Source organism: Heterocephalus glaber, unplaced genomic scaffold (assembly GCF_053883595.1).
Source record: "Heterocephalus glaber isolate CG9 unplaced genomic scaffold, H.glaber_assembly_v1.0 deba00001606, whole genome shotgun sequence".
NCBI classification, from domain to species: domain Eukaryota; kingdom Metazoa; phylum Chordata; class Mammalia; order Rodentia; family Bathyergidae; genus Heterocephalus; species Heterocephalus glaber.
In genome coordinates, this window is record NW_028258377.1 from 27,906,326 (window position 1) to 27,922,586 (window position 16,261).

General features: G+C 35.8%; 1 long non-coding RNA gene and 1 other non-coding gene across 5 annotated transcripts in view; both read left to right on the forward strand.

Annotated features, from left to right (window-relative positions):
- LOC110344818 (uncharacterized) overlaps positions 1-16,261 on the forward strand; it is a 190,081-nt gene that overhangs the window by 85,842 nt on the left and 87,978 nt on the right. The gene's annotated exons all lie outside the window — the stretch shown is intronic.
- LOC147822975 (U4atac minor spliceosomal RNA) lies at positions 4,441-4,566 on the forward strand. Its single transcript, XR_015444901.1, has one exon. It is a non-coding gene; the product is annotated as a U4atac minor spliceosomal RNA (small nuclear RNA).

The window sequence follows — 16,261 nt, forward strand, 5'->3', positions numbered from 1 at the left end:
GAACACCTAACTTTTGGGGGATATTCTAGATCTCATTTTCGTAGATTGTGTGCCTTAAATAAAAATTTTTGTCACCTAAGATTTATTTTATAATAATCCTATTTAACTGCTTTAAACCTTTGTTATACTTAATAGCCTTTTCAAAATCAGTTTCTAAAGTTAAGTATTTTTGTCTAGATATAACTTTGAGATTTCCAGAAGGATTCTGATTTTGTAAAAGACACACATTAGACTTGTTTGTATGAATACATTATTAAATAATGTGCTTATAAATTATATGAGATTCTTAGACATCTGTTCTCTCTTGGTATATGTTATTAGTCACATTTTTCTTGTTATTGTATACCACAGAAATACCAAATTTTTTGTCATTTCTTGTCAATGATAAACAATCATTAAATATTTAATCACAGCTAATTTAATCTTGGCCTCAAAGTACTTTATTGTCATGCCTTCCTGGAAGCTTTTTGTAATCCCCAACTGTGTTCTTTAAGGAAATTCATAGAAAGGATGAAAAGAGCTCTGATATAGATTTCCAATAACACTGGACTAGATAAGAATTTTTCAAAACTCTGATAAAGAAACTCTTGAATTCATGATATCATTAACTAAATACCAGAATCAATATGAAACTGAATGAACTGATGTAGAAAAGTTATGGCTTACTATGACCTTGTTTCAACCTAAACAAATGGACTTAAATTCCTGAAGCTGATGGATGGAATTTTCAATTTTGAGGAAACAAAGAGGCAGCTTCTCATTCTTTAAGTGCTTCGGGAGTGACCTGATTGGACCTGAAATTTACGATGTCCTAACTGAGCTCTAATTAATAATGGTGCTTCCCTCTCTGCCTTAAACCCTCTGCTAGACGTCTCTCACAAAATATACCTGGAATGCTTAAACTGAAATATAATATTTAAGCGGTAACCTTCAGGAGTAGGGACAATGCTGGGGCCAGGATTTCAAACTAGTCTTTGCTAGTTATCATGGCATATTCAATTTTTGCCTTGTTTAAGTTGTTGTCTTTGGTATATTCAAAGTTTTACTACTACTAAAGTAACCTAATGCCTAGAAAATATTCCCCAAGACCAGCATTGGACTCTTTTCTAACTACAGACACTTTAACTGACTTTTGTCCTGACTGAGACTCTGTTTTTTCATTTGTGACCTTGTTGCTCAAATGTGACCTAATGACCCAAACTTGCTCCATTATTGCAGCTGCAAATCTACAGTGAACATTAAGACTTCCTGAAGGAGTCCTTCCCAGTGCTGTGGGAACTCTAATTCTTAAACTGATCACCAGTGAATTTCAGTGGAAAGTTTTTATGCAAAATGGAGAATGTCAAAGAAAAAGCCAAAATAGGCCAGCACTGGTTCAGGGAATTTAAAATAGAGTTGGGATGTCATTGTTCACAAATGTTAGATACTTCTATGACTGAGCCTTTGAACTTGCCTGTAGATATGGCCAGTCTCTGCAAATTATCCTTAGAAGCACTGTTGGTGTCTACTAACCTTCTGTAAATGGACCCCTTTCTCCACACTACCCAGAGACCAAGACCCCACTCAATCCCTTTCTTCCAAGACAGATTAACTTCTACCAATACCAATCATAATTCCTGAAAAACAAAGGATGTAATTATAAATGCCCTTGAGGTAAAATGCTCTAAGTCTGGCCAACATTTTATAAAAGCTCAGAGCACATTTTCAACACAGCTTGAATCTGTTTTCCAAGATCGTAATCCTAATTATCCCCAAATAAATATAATTAATAATTTTCTTTATTTTTGACTGGATTGATTTTTATCCTGGGCTGACAAACCTCAGAAATTGCTGTAGCTTCAATCAGGAGCTTCAATTCTGTGTCTGAATCGAGTTTATATATATTTGACAAAAAGAAATATAGAGCTATTTTCTCAGCAGTTACAGCCATATTTTCCTGATTTCATGTGCTACAATTGGGGCCTATAAACAAGCCCACATTCTAAGGTGAAATGCATCTTTCCCTTCCTCTCTTTATGGTTCAGATCTTTAGCCACTGTAAAATCATAGACAAGTCCCACTGCCTTTCTGCAGCAGAAGTGCACAGCTAGAAAATGACAAAAAATAGTTATTGATTTTTCAAGATGAAGTTCAGTATAAAAGTTTAAGAAATCGAAAAACATAATATGAGGCATTTAGAAGGCTCTCTTGAGGCTTTTTAGCTAGAATTGGGATGCTTTCATGATGAACTCTATTTCTGACACGATTATAAAAGCAGAAAATTTTAGGATAATATGAAAAACTATATAGATCTTTACATTAAAAAAAACAAAAGGAGACTAGATGAGTTAGAGACATCATCTATGCCAAGAAATTAGTAGAGCCCTATATAATGCTTCACATGCTAGACCCTAGGTTACCATTTTGCTTCCTTTTCTCCCCAAATTCCTTAATAACCACATTTAGTAAATAGTTGAGATGAATATGAAGGACATGTATCATGCATTTGTCAAATAATAGCTACAAATACATGGACCATAGTCACTATCTTCAAGTTCTTCCCTTTTGAGGAACCAATAAAGTAGCCACATCAAATGTGAGAGTAGAAACAGTATTTGGAAGAAGTGGAATTCAAGATATCTGGAAAAATTTCACAAAGGAGCCAGAATTCATTTGACCTCAAAGAACGCAGAAGAATCTTGGTATATAGTACTGTATTGCATAGGATGATAGTAAAGAGATCACCATGAGCAAAGGAAGGGAAGTGGGGAATTAGAGGGCACATTTATGTAACAGAGTGTTTAGATCAATGTTGTTGGACACCAGTTGTAGGAGGATTCAAGTTGAAGTGAAAGTAGAAAGGGCACCTTGGAGGAATTGGGATGTTCTGAAAATGATACAAGGCAATGGTTTTGTAGTTGCTCTTGGTAAAGAAGTGATCCGTTCCAAGCTGTGCCTCAGAAAAGCTGCGCATGACAGCAGTGCATGTAGAGGGACTGACTGGAGATAGGAACATGAGATAGGTGGTGGCTGCTAAAGTCCTGGTGAGAGAACCAAAGGTTCAAATGCTGAGAATGGGGCAGGGTTGGCCTGGAAGGATGAGTAGACAAGAAGGTTGTAGGTGAGATCCTCAGCTGTGCTCCCATTAACCATGTAGGACAAAATGCCCCTTGTCTTTTCTTTCTTTCTTCCTTCCTTCATTTCCTCCCTTCTTCCTATCTTCCTCTCATTTTTTAGGGCAGGGGCAGAGTCCCATTGTGTAGGCTTAAGCAGGTCTTAAACTTCTAATCTTCCTGCGTCAGCTCCAGAATGCTGGGATTACAGTTGTACACCACCCCACATGGCTATGAAATGCCAGTTCTACATGTGCCTAATGAAGATAGGCAGTACCCTGAGAGGCTTAGGCAGGAGGATTGCAAGTTCAAGCCAAGCCTGGGCAACTTAGCAAGACTGTGTCTCAAAATAAAAAAGGGCTGAGGATGTAGTTCAGTGCAAAGGTCCTGTGCTCAATATCCAGTAGCAAAATAATAAAATAAAATGGGCAGAGGGCCTTAGCATTATACATATTCATGGTATGTCACTTGATTACATTCTTTTTTTTTTTGGTACTGGGGCTCGAACTCGGGACCTTGTGCTTGTGAAGCAGGTGCCGGAACCACTAAGCTAAATCTCCGGCCTCAATTACATTCTTGACTAGTCAGTTTCTTCATTTATGCGATGATTTTTCCAAAAACCACTGAATAAATAAACACTTCTGCACCAGAAATTCAAGGAACTTTGATTGGCATCAAAATTAACTCATTTATGGCCATTTGAACTTGGGCAAGACACATAATCTTTCTGAGATTTCATTTCTTATCTTAACTAGGTGGTTGAGAAAGATGTAGAGCATGTGGCATCTAGTAGATACTTGTAAAAAACAGATTGTTTGTATCACAGATGTTCCATTGGAGTGGGAAGGGTAGTAGAGAGACTTCAGAGGCCAACACCAAGAAGGTTGTCCATGCTACAATTCCATCCTGTCTTCTTTTACTCACAACTAAAACAGAACTTAAAACCATTTTTTTATGTTTCTTGCTTACACATATTTATACCACGTTTGCAAAACATCCTATTCCTGAAGAATCAATTTTTCATAGCTTACTGGTGTTCTTTTCTAAATGAGAGAAACTCTCATAGACATTTGGATAAGAGTTAAAATAAAATGAAACATGGTCTGCTTACTCTCAGGCTTTATTTGCCATGACAAGTAGTATCTTTTATTACACTTTGAGCAGACCTCTCCCTAACCTCCATTTGCCATTCTGCTTCTTGAAATAAACTTGATAAAATAACACCATACATTTTTAACAACTACATTCTAAACAAAACAAAACAAACAACAACAACAAAACAGCTCCTGAGCCATTGCTTGCTGCCTTCTTCCAGAGCAACAACACAAACTCAGAAATAAGAACATTGACCACCCTTTTCTTGGGATTGTGCTACTGTCCAATGAACGTTTAGTGAGGACAGTACTGCTAATGGCTACACAACACACCCACATCAACTAAAGCTCTGCTTTACCTTGGTGCAATTTTGGAAAAAAGAAAAAAAAAAAAAGAAGAACATTGCATAGCATTTATTAAAGGCTCATTGCATGCTCTGAATTTTTCTAAAGTCTTACATTATTATATCTTAATTATCAAGAAAACCTCAATAACAAGCATGCAGTAAATATGCCTGGCTAGTATTATCATTGTTGCTATGATTTATAGCCTTTTAAATATTGATAGTAGCCAATTTTTTAGGGTTTTTGGTTCTTCAAACCTTTTTTCCAAGAAATATCCTTTCATTCTTCAGCTGTGCCTCTTCTCTTTGTCCCCCATTCTAAATGATGTGGAGAAGCCAGGCCCAATCCTCCCATCTGTTTGGGACTGAATTTTGTCCCCCTAAAATTCATATGTTAAACTTGGAACTCCCAGTGCAGCAGAACATCACTGCCTTCAAATTCTCTCAGCTTTTATTTTTTGATAAACTTTTGATTTGCATTTACTTGTTGAAAAAATTATAGTAAACTTGGTTTTTCTTTCTGCTATGTGGGCTTTTTTCCTAACTTCTAAGTTTCTCATTGGAAAAATCTCAATATTGTTTTATTTGCTTTATTTTGTTTTGGTGTTTGGCTCCTTAAATTCATTCCTTTGTTCTTAGCTTTCAGAAGTTTGATTCTTTTTATTTTTATTTTATTTTCATCTTGGTGGGGATTTGCTTCTTTATTGTGTACACTGATATTTTTTAATTGGATGTACAATTTTTTCAGTTGTGATCTCTTCTGTGTATTTGTCTCTTCTTATTTTCCTGTGACTGAAATGATATAAAAGCTTAGATCTCTGTTTTATATGTCCATTAAGCTTCATTGTTCATACTTTCATCATTTTTCCCCCCAGACTTTGGGTGTATATTTCTATTGATCTGTTTTGAATTTACTGATCTTGTCTCCTGCTGCCTAACATCTATTGTTTAATCTGCCCAGTGAGTTATTTGAAATTTTTTGTATTTTTCGCCTTAGACTGTCCATTTCTTTATAGACTGAAAAATCTCTGTTGAAAGCTTTTCTCTTTCATTTATATTGTCAATCTTCTATTCTCTCAAACTTATTTATAATAGTTAATTTATTATTGTGGTTCTCCAATGTTGTCTGGCACATTTACCTGATAGTTCATGTGTGTAGTGATTTTTTTTTATTTTGCACTAGATGTGGGATACAAAAGAGTTGTAGAGACCAAGGTTCACATTTTTTTCTCCCAAAGAGTATTGTCCTTTTCCCTTTTCAGGCCTAGGCTGGAAGGGCTTATCACATCAGTTTATTTGAGAATTGGGCATGATCAGGACAGGTTGTAGTTTAAGTTGGATTCAGTCTCTGATTTCAGTGTCTCCAGGGTAAAAGGTGTTGTATGCACATTATAAATTGGGTCAAATATCACATAATTATGGGGATCTGATCTGAAAAATATTTCACTAGGTGATTTAATCACTGTATATACACAGAGTGTGCTTCACACAAATTAAAGGGTATGATGATGCTAGGTGATATGATATTATGGAATCACCATCAATATTCCTGCACTGACTGAAATATTATTATGCAGCAAACGACTATACCCCTGAGTGGGACTTTTTCTCCTGTACAAAATTTTCTTAGTCCTTTCTTGCCCAGTAGACCAGACTCCCATGTCATTTCAGCCTGCTGCAAATGTCCTATTGGAAAAATCAACCATGTAATTGGAAATCTTTCAGATTACAGATTGCCATAGCATCATCCATGAACATCATATTTTATATTAGTTTCCCATTCTCCTAGAAGTGTCCCTCTGGCAGTAACAAGCCAGACTGATAGCCTCATTCAAAAGTACATCCAGAAAAAACAAAAAACATATTTAGTACAACTCACACTGACCCAGAAAAGCACTTTCTTCTCAGGAATCTCTCTCTCTCTCTCTCTCTGCTTCCATACATCAAATCTTTCTAAAAATGTCTAAATTCAAATTTAGTTATGTTTGACTGTTGCATAAAAACCATGGCTTCTTATTGCTTATTTTATCCTACTTGTAAACAGAATTTCTACAAAACATTTGAGATGAGAATTTGCTCCATAATATTCTTCTGCAATATTTCATTAGGCCTTTACGTTTTCTTTCTTTTTTGTTTTGTCAGTACTGGGGATTGAACCCAGAGCCTTTCACATGCTAACAATGATGCTGCTACCTCAGCTCTTTTTCTTTTCTTTTCTTTTTCTTCTTTTTTTTTTTTTTTTTTGAGGCAGGATCTTCCTAAGATGCCCAGGCTGGCCAGAAACTTGCAATCCTCTTGCTTCAGCCTCCCAGGTGAGAATTCCAGGTAGCTGGGATTACAGGCACTTACCACCATGCATAGCACTGAGTGAAAATTCATTTTAGAAAATTCACAGTTATTTGCCCATTTGTTTAACAAACATCTATTGAATGCTTGTTAAATATCAGGCACTATGCTAGGTTCACAAAATAAAAACATGTACAGTACATGCATGGCCTTTGCCATTATAAAGCTTACAGCTGAGTGGCAGGATAACTTTTTAAAAAATCAGCACATAATTTTTTAAATGCAATAAAGTAAAAGGTAAGAGTAATAAGGTAAAAAGCATAAGAAGTTTCTGCTTTAGCTTGAAGGTTCAGGTAAATTCTCTCTAAAATACTATCAAAAAGAGACTTAAAAAATAAGAAGAAATTATTTTAGCAGTGTGGATGTGAGATCATCACAGGCAGAAAAAAGCATTTTATGCAATAACCTGAAGTGGCAGAAGGGACAGTTCACAAGTTTGAATGATAGGAACATGTTGAAAGATGAGGTTAGCAGGAGATTTATGCCAGGTTATGTTTAACCTTTTAATCATGTTAAGGTTTAATATTTTATCCATCGAATAATTTTAAGTAGGGAACTGTCAGTTTGTTCTGTGAAGAATGGTTTGGAGAAAAGTAAGTGGACATGGGGAGATGGATTAGATGGCTGGTGAATGTGCCCATGTGAAAAATGACATTGACTTGATGTAGGTAGATAACGTTGGAGGGGGATAACTGGCTTGATTTGAAACATGTTCTATAGGTAGAATCAATAGGGCTTGGTGATGAAACAAGAGATAGGAGGGAAAAGGAGATAAGAACATTTTTTTCTTTAAATATATAAAAAGTTTTCTTCCTGTCTTTTCATGGATTGATAGCAAATTTCTTTTTAGTATTGGATAATATTTTATTGGCTAGATATACTGCATCTCATTTATTCATTTAGCTGCTTACTGATGGAAGCTTTAGCTCCTTTCAAATTTGGGCAATTATGAATAAAGCTGCTGTAAACATTCATCTACATTTTTCCTGTGGATATAAGTTTTTAAGTACTATAGATAAACAACAACGAACTTGATTATTGGATTGTGTGGTAAAACTGTGGTCAAAGAAACTTAAATGCATATTACTAAGTGAAAGAAGCCAATCTGAAAAGACTATATACTAGATGATTCCAACTATATGACATTCTGGAAAAGGCAAAACTCTGGCGACAGTAAAAAGATCAATGGTTGCTGCAAGTTAGACTTGAGGAACGAAAAGGAAGAACACAGAAGATTCTTAAGGCAATGAAACTATTCAATATGATGCTATAATGTTAGGTGCAAACCTTATCCACAACACTATGAGTGAATGCTAATGTAAACTATGGGCTTTCAGTGATAATGATGCATCTATGTAGGCTCATTAGTTATAAAAATACACCACTCTGGGAATGTGCTGTAATGAAGGAAGCTATACATGTTTAGGGACAAGGGCATATGGGAGCTATCTGTACATTCTCCTTAATTTCGCTGTGAACCTGAAACTGCTCTTAAAAATACTCTATTAAGAATACAAACACAAATGTACTTACATTTTGTGAATTTTACAAAAATACTTCACATGCATTATCTTTCACTCATAATAGTACAATATGATCCACATTATCATCCCTTTTCCAGATAAGAAAAGGAAGGCCTATGTTGTCACATTTTCTGTTTGTTGTTAACCCAGTAATTAATTTATAGCTGAGATGGAAACCAAATTCTGTAACACTAGTTTGGGGCTCTTTTACTCTCTGTAGCTTTAGTCTCTCAGTACTAAGAAACATAAGAAAAGGTCCTGTGGCAGTTGTCAGAGGGTTGATGTGGATGTCTCTGCCACCTTTTCAGTTACTCCCAAAGTCCAGCCAAGCCAATCACTGAGTGACTCATAGCCAACGATCTAGAATTTATATCACTCATACTCATATTTGATGGATTTTATTGCCAACTTTAGAATATTTCAAACTTTTAACATGTGTTATCTCATTTGACTGCTATAATGATCCTAAATACTAATATTAATACATTTTAGAAGTATGAAGATTAAGACATAGAAAGATTAAATAATGTGTTTCAGATGGCAGAACTAATAGCTGGCCAAACCAAGACATGCCAAAGTCCACACTGTGCTGCTTGCTATGAATTCCAGAAGCAAATTTTAATAGTTGCCACGAGTTTGAGGCCAGCTTGCACTACATAGTGAGTTCAAGGCCAACTCAACTACACAGCAAGAGCCTGTCTAAAAAGAAAAAGATCTTAATTTAAACCATGTCCCAGCCCAAGGCAGGAGGGTCTTTAGAGAACATTTCCTTTCCTGATCATTGGCCTGGAGGCTGTGGTAGCCAGGTATGCAGTACACCTTGTTGTGCAGTTGGAAGGCCAGGTGCCCAGGTGTCAAAAAAGTCTGCACAATCTATAACCTTACGATGTCATCATGCTGTCTGGGATCACTTTGGGATTGAGACCTAATGATGATTTAAAGATATTTTACATTGGGAGGAAGACATAGATGAGATCATCTGACTGCAAGAAAACTTAATGAAGATTTCATGGATCAGGGTTTTAATCTTGGCTTTGTCAATGATGAACTCTGTAGCCTTTGGATTGTTCCTTACCACTCAACCCTTACCTCAATTTCTACTGTAGGAAGACTTTTATTACCTTATTTCTTGGGTCCCTTCTATTTCTGATGTTTTTGGATTACATCTGCTTCTTAGGTAATCATGACTTCAAGTTTGTTTGTATCACTGCCAGTTAATCCATGGACCAACCACCCCCTCCCATTTTTTTCTCTTCCTGCATGAAAATTTTCTCTCCCTCTCAGAGTCCCAGAGTATCTTAGATAATTCTCAGCTGATTTACAGAATGCTCAAGAAACATCAGCTCAGTTGAGAGCTTGGCAATTAAGTCATCCTGCTAGCTCACTCCATGTGTAAAAGTGCTAAATTGCAGAGGGTGTTTATCATGTGTCAAGTTGACATCTCCTGCTGTCAGCTTTGATTTGCTAAATACCTGCAAAAGAGTTGGTGAATGAAACACCTGGTCTGCAGATCAGGCTGCATGCTAAGCTGTAGGTAGCATCTCAAGATGTCCCTGTAGACCCTCCTTGAGCTGCCCTCCATCCTCCCCTTGGAAGAAAGAGGCAGCAGTGTGAAAGACTGAACCAAGATAGTTAAGGAAAATAGAAACTTCCATCTGCCACCCCTCTGCCCTGGATGATGCTATGATGTACTAGGCACCAGGATCTATGCCAAATAAGCCACCTATACAAAGTTATTTGTTTGATCTGTATGACACTCCAGGAGTTTAACTTGCCCGTGGTCACTCACAGCACATGGAATAATATACCACATTTGCATTTGCCTGGTTGAAATCTCGGTTTAGCCTGAGAATTTATCATCAGGATTCTCCATCAAGTCCCAGTGTCTTGTGCTTCACATCTTAGCCATGGTTATCCTTTCTGAAAAGTAGTCATGAGTTAGCAAGCAACATAAAACTTCCTGCTGTGTATTTCTTCTCAGTTGTATGATTTCCTTCTCAATATAAGCACAGTTTGCCCTAATCATTTTGAAGATGCAATAGTAAGTCAGTGATTTCTCATCCTCTTGGTTAGATAGGAGAAAGAACTTTGATGGTTGCTATTGTGCCAATCAAAGCACACATGTGAGAGTACTGTCTTCTGTATCCATGTAATAATGTTGACTCTGGCTAGATGCTGTCTCAGGCTTTAAATTTAGAAATTCGAGTCAGTCGTCAATTGGCTCAGTTGGACATAGTATTTTATTTTAAAAACTTAAATGTCAAAACCAAGTTCTGTTTTTAATACTTAAAACATATTGGAGTTAGACATGCTTGAATGAGAATTTTAAATTTTGTGCATGTACAAACTATTTTTTGCACATACACACTATGTCATCATGGGCAAATTATCATTTTTGAGCCTTAGTGTCCTCATCTATAAGATACAGATAATTATATTTTCCACCAAAATTAGTATAAGAATTAAAATTTAAACTGCATAGGATGAAGCAGCATGATATTGTGAACGTGCACATGCATTTGCATCTGTTCTCTGGGACTTCAAGCCATTGAGTAAGTCACCCATGTTCTGGGAGTCCATGTTTCTTACCTACCATGGTAATAATAATTCAGCTATAGGGTTGTGTCTAGAGCTACATCAGATATGTGCATCAGATGACTAGAATAGCACCTGGCCCAGAACACATGCTCAGTTAGTATAGTTCTATGTATTTGCATGCATTCATATTTTAATTTCTTAATTTTGGGCATTTTTATATAAACAGTGATTCTATAAAGTCAGTAGAGAGGTAAACTTTTGTGAAGTTAATGAACATGAACATTACTCAGGAACTTAGTTCATCTGACATCTTTGTAGGTCTATTAGTTTATCCCAGATTTCATATTTATGAGTTAAGAATTCTAACCACAAAGGTATTTTGGTCTGTCTTCATCCATTCTAAAGCTATAACAACCTATCCTAGGATAGGTGGCTTATAACAATAGAAATTTGTTTTTCACAGTCCTGGAAGCTAGGAAGTCCATGATCAATGTCCTAGAAAATCAAATTAGATACTTAGTGGAGGTCTACTTCTTTGGTGAGGAACAAGAAGCTGCCCAAGGTCTCTTTTATAAGGGCCCTGATTCTGTTCATGATCTAACCATTACCCAAGGCCCTACTTCCTAATGGCAATACACTGACCTTCAATATGTGAATTTTGGTGAGGGGCACAAATATTCAGTCTATAGGAGGGACAAAAGTGAGACTGAGCAAAACAATGTACTTAAAAGGCATCAACCTACAAGCAAAGTGACAAAGCTCAGAAATCCTGGTGATTCTGTGTGTATGGAATAGCATGGCTTCTGGAATTTGTTAATTTGGAGTAATGAATACATTGAGGTCAGGGAGACAGGGTGTTCTCTGTGAGCAAGTGGTACCTGCTGTGTAATTTCCCATATTGGCATCCTTATACTAAGACATCAAGGTCCCACACTTGATAAAGTGCTTCCTACTATTTCTCAGGCTTTTCCCTTACAAAATTTCCCCTTAAGTATAGTTATTTGGCTTAATTCTTCATTTGGGAATAGGCAATTGCAGCTCTTGGAGATGAGCGAGGCATGTTTCTGTGTGGGTTTATATAACAATATGGTTATAATGGTTCTCAGGAGAAGGAGGCTGGCATTAAAGAACACACATGCAGCCTTTGGGCAGCGTTCTCAAGAATCTTTCCCTTAAAAGCAGGGACAATGGTTTCCTCCAGATGTCTGCATATAGAAGGGAACTAGAAGTAGGCAGATTTCTTAAAAGCTAACTTTTTTCCTTTGGCTTTGTTTTGTTTAACTTACATATTTTCATTTTATTTTTTTCTTCTAAGGCAAGAGAGAAAAGTCACAGCTTCAGATCTATGACATAAGAAAATCTGGTGATTCAGGAGTTAGTACCCAAATTTTAGGTATAACAGTGTATCTGTGCTCTGAACCACTGAAACATCGTAGAAAAAAAAATACTCATTCAAAAAGAAACTGGCGAACTACAAAAAGTACTGGGCTTGGGGTCGAGAATCTTGATTAAACTGGCAGGCGGTGCTTCCCCTTCTATCCATATGATATACTTTCTCTGTAAAAATGGAGACACTGGTGTTCACCTCAATAGGGTTTTGTTAGAATTAAGTGAGACAATGTACACACAAACCCTAGAGTGATTTTTGGTGAAACACAAAGTATTTGCATGTTAGCCTTTTCATTTTCAATTTCTTGTAAGGAACAGGAAGCTCTTCCATCGTGATACAGATTTTGAAGTTGGTCCTCTGATTTTCATGTTTAAAAGGAGTGTTCAGATTCTGGTACTAAGTGGTAACAAAGCCCCTTTGTTGAACATGTACTGAATAGAGGCATGAAGTCAACTGATGCTGTGTATTCTGATATTGAAAGGCAACTTTCATTAGCACTTCCACTTGACAGATGAGGAAACTGAGGCTTTAGCCTGAAATAATTCCATCAATGAGCTAGTTAGGAAGTAGTGGGATCCAGTTGGAATCTATCTAATAGAATTCAGTGGTAGTATACTTATCCACTGCAATTTTCAGCCCCACTAAATTCTTAGCTGAGTGGCTTTATTTATCCGTATATATAAATTATTCATATTTTATATTCATATATTAACATATTTTGAATATATTATATTGATTCACAATAAATAATATATAGTATATATTAATATATATAGTCCTCACTCCTGAATTATTCTAAGCATCTTTTCCACAGTAAAGCTTCAACTTATTTGGAATTTATGCCTTCTGTTGAGAAGATTACTAGTACACTTTGTTCAACAAACACTTCATCTCCAGCATAAATTTATGCTGCTATGGGTGTGTTTGAAGTACTTAAGGAAGCAGACTATCCTTAAGTATCCTCAAGGACATTAGAAGTATAAAGTCACATACAAAGACTGACGATCATTGGTATTTTCTTATTAAATCAAGCTGTCTCAACTGGGCAAACATGTCAGTCTAACTCAGTTCCTACTGCCTGTCGCACTGAGCTAGAAGTGGTTTAGGTATTGTCCTGTCCACCCCTGTCTCATTTGACACCAAATGGCATGGGAGGACTGGAGGTTACCAAGGGACAGTGCGGCAGTGGGAGAACAGCAGCAGCAGCAGAAGGGGCAACAGCCACGACCACAATTAACCCAGGAGTACCCTGGGTGTTTCCAGTGAGCTGCAGACAGTGCTGTGTGCTTTACCCACTTATTTCACTTTGATTTCACAAAAATCTATAAATATTTCACATTATTTTATCCTCTTTTATTAATAAAGAAACAGAGAGGCTAGATAAATTCTTCAATGTCAGTTATCCAACAAGTAATGACACTATCATATTTGCAATGTGTGAACTGAAATATGCAGTATCAATATACAATACACAACTGGAATATAAAATATGAACTACACTTTAAAAGTATCATCACATTGGATTTCTTTGCCATACTCAGTTTACTTGGACAGTGAATACTTCTGATATATGCAAAATCATTTAAGAAAGACAGATTTAAATTATAAAACATGAAAATGTTGCCAATAACTGTGAACTAACCTTCTTTGAATATTTAGAAAGGATCAGCAAATTGTGGTACATGGCCCTAATCCAGTCAACTGTTCATTATTATAAGTTTTATTAAAACACACTCAATTCACTTCATTTATATATTGTCCGTGGGTGCTTTCATGTGACAATGTCACAGATAAATCATTCCAAAGCAGACTGTATTGCCTGTAAAAACTAAAATACTTACTATCTAGATCTTTACAGGAAAAAAAAAAAACCTCTGCTGACTCCTGGACTAAAGTATCACCAGTTCACATCATATACCTGCATTCTCCCATCATATTCCAGCCTCCTCCCTACTTGTCAGCGGTAAACTGATATACCACATTTTGGCTTATCATTACTTGCTTGTTCAAAGAGTATAGTTTCAAGGTATATGTATTCACACATAATATTCATAATTTAATATTTAAATATTTGGTACATTAAAATATATTTGCATTAATTATATGTTTAACATTTATATATTTAATAATATGTATATAGTTTTGATTCTTTTTTAAAGGACATTTTCTATAGAAGAATACACATAAAGAAAATTCACAAGCAAAAGCCTACAGGATACAAAAGTAGTACTAGTACTACCAGCGTAGTTGTGGTTATAGCAGAGAAATTACCCCCATAAAAGCGTTACCTGTTCATTATGCAAGACATTATTTTTAGGAATCCAGAACCACCTTCATGTACCTCCCCAATCACCAGTAAACTCTCCTCAAAGACCACTGTGTATGTTTAAATTTCTGTCTCCTACCAGTTTTTCATATTTTGAGTTAAAAATTAACAGATAAATTAAAATTTTCATTACAATGGTAGATTTAAGTGTATCCATAAAGTTCAATCATTTATGTGTATGTATGTATAAACATATATATACATAATATGTATACATGTGTACAAACATGCATATATGAATAGCTTATGAGTTGTATATGGAATTATAGAATTATCATATTTTCCCTGTCATCATTTTATAACTTTTATTATCACCAATCATGTTCTTTATAATTGTTTTCTTTTGTTTAGTGCTCACCTGACATGCCTACTTCTGTCATTTTTTTCAATTCTCCCACAGTCTTTAATTTAAATGTGTGTATGTTTAAATATTATAAAGTTGAATTTTAAAACTTTTATCTACTAATCCATGTCTTATAATTGGCAAGCCTAATCCATTTTAATTATTATTATTAATATATTGGAACTGACTTTTACCATCTTATTTTGTGTTATTTTTCTTGCTTTGACTATGCTATTTATTCCATCTCCCTTTTTTTCTTTTTTTCTTTTTTCTTTCAACGCACTGTGTATTAGTCAGCTTTCCTATTGCTGGAACACAATGCTTGACTCCTGCCACTTAAAGGAGAGGTTTAATTCAGTTCACAGTTTCAGGAGATTCAGTCACCAGGCTCCAAGGCCGAAACTTCTTGGCAGAAGAACATGGTACAAAATGCTTCTAAGTTCATAGCAGCTGGGAAGCATAGCAGGAAAATAGTGTCAGTGAGGAATGGGCAAAAGACCGTATACAGTACACAAATCCATACCTCCATGACCCCCACACACACCTAAGAGTGTGATTTACTAATCAGCTATGCATTTCTTTGTAGTTTGAAGTTGACATATCAGGTATCAGGATTAAAAGTCACCCCTTGTCAACTTCATACCCAAACACATGTCATTAAACCACACTTAATGTCCCAACACAGACAATAGCAAGTTGATAATTTCACCTATTGGAATACAGTTATCCTTTTCCCAAAGTCCCAGTAGTTCCTACGTTTTTCAAAACTCTAAGCCACAAATGCATCTGATACTCAAGGCAAACTCTTAGCCATGAACCTTAGTAGAAATTAAAAAAAAAAAAGTTACATAATTCCAAGGTACAATGGCACAGAGCAAACATTTCCATTCTCAAAGGGAGGGATAGAAAAGAATTGGACCAAAGCAGGACTGTGAAACTCAAAAGGGAAGATATTAAGTCCTGTGCCTCCATATCTGGCATTTGGGTTATGCCTTTAACTTTGTACCATGAATGTTTAACATAGAATTCAAAATTAATCAACAGAACAATAGCAACAACAACAAAATCCTTTTAGCTACAACAGTCCATACTATTCTTTAAATTATTGGACTATAAAAATGATTGCCATTGTTATTTTTGTCTACAATTATATTTTGAAGTCCACTTCCAAAGAGAATCCCACTTTTGTTCACTTTTCAGGGCTCAGTAGCAATAAAGACGCAGGAATTTCTTTCATTATTTTTTTCTTTTATAATTTTCAGCCA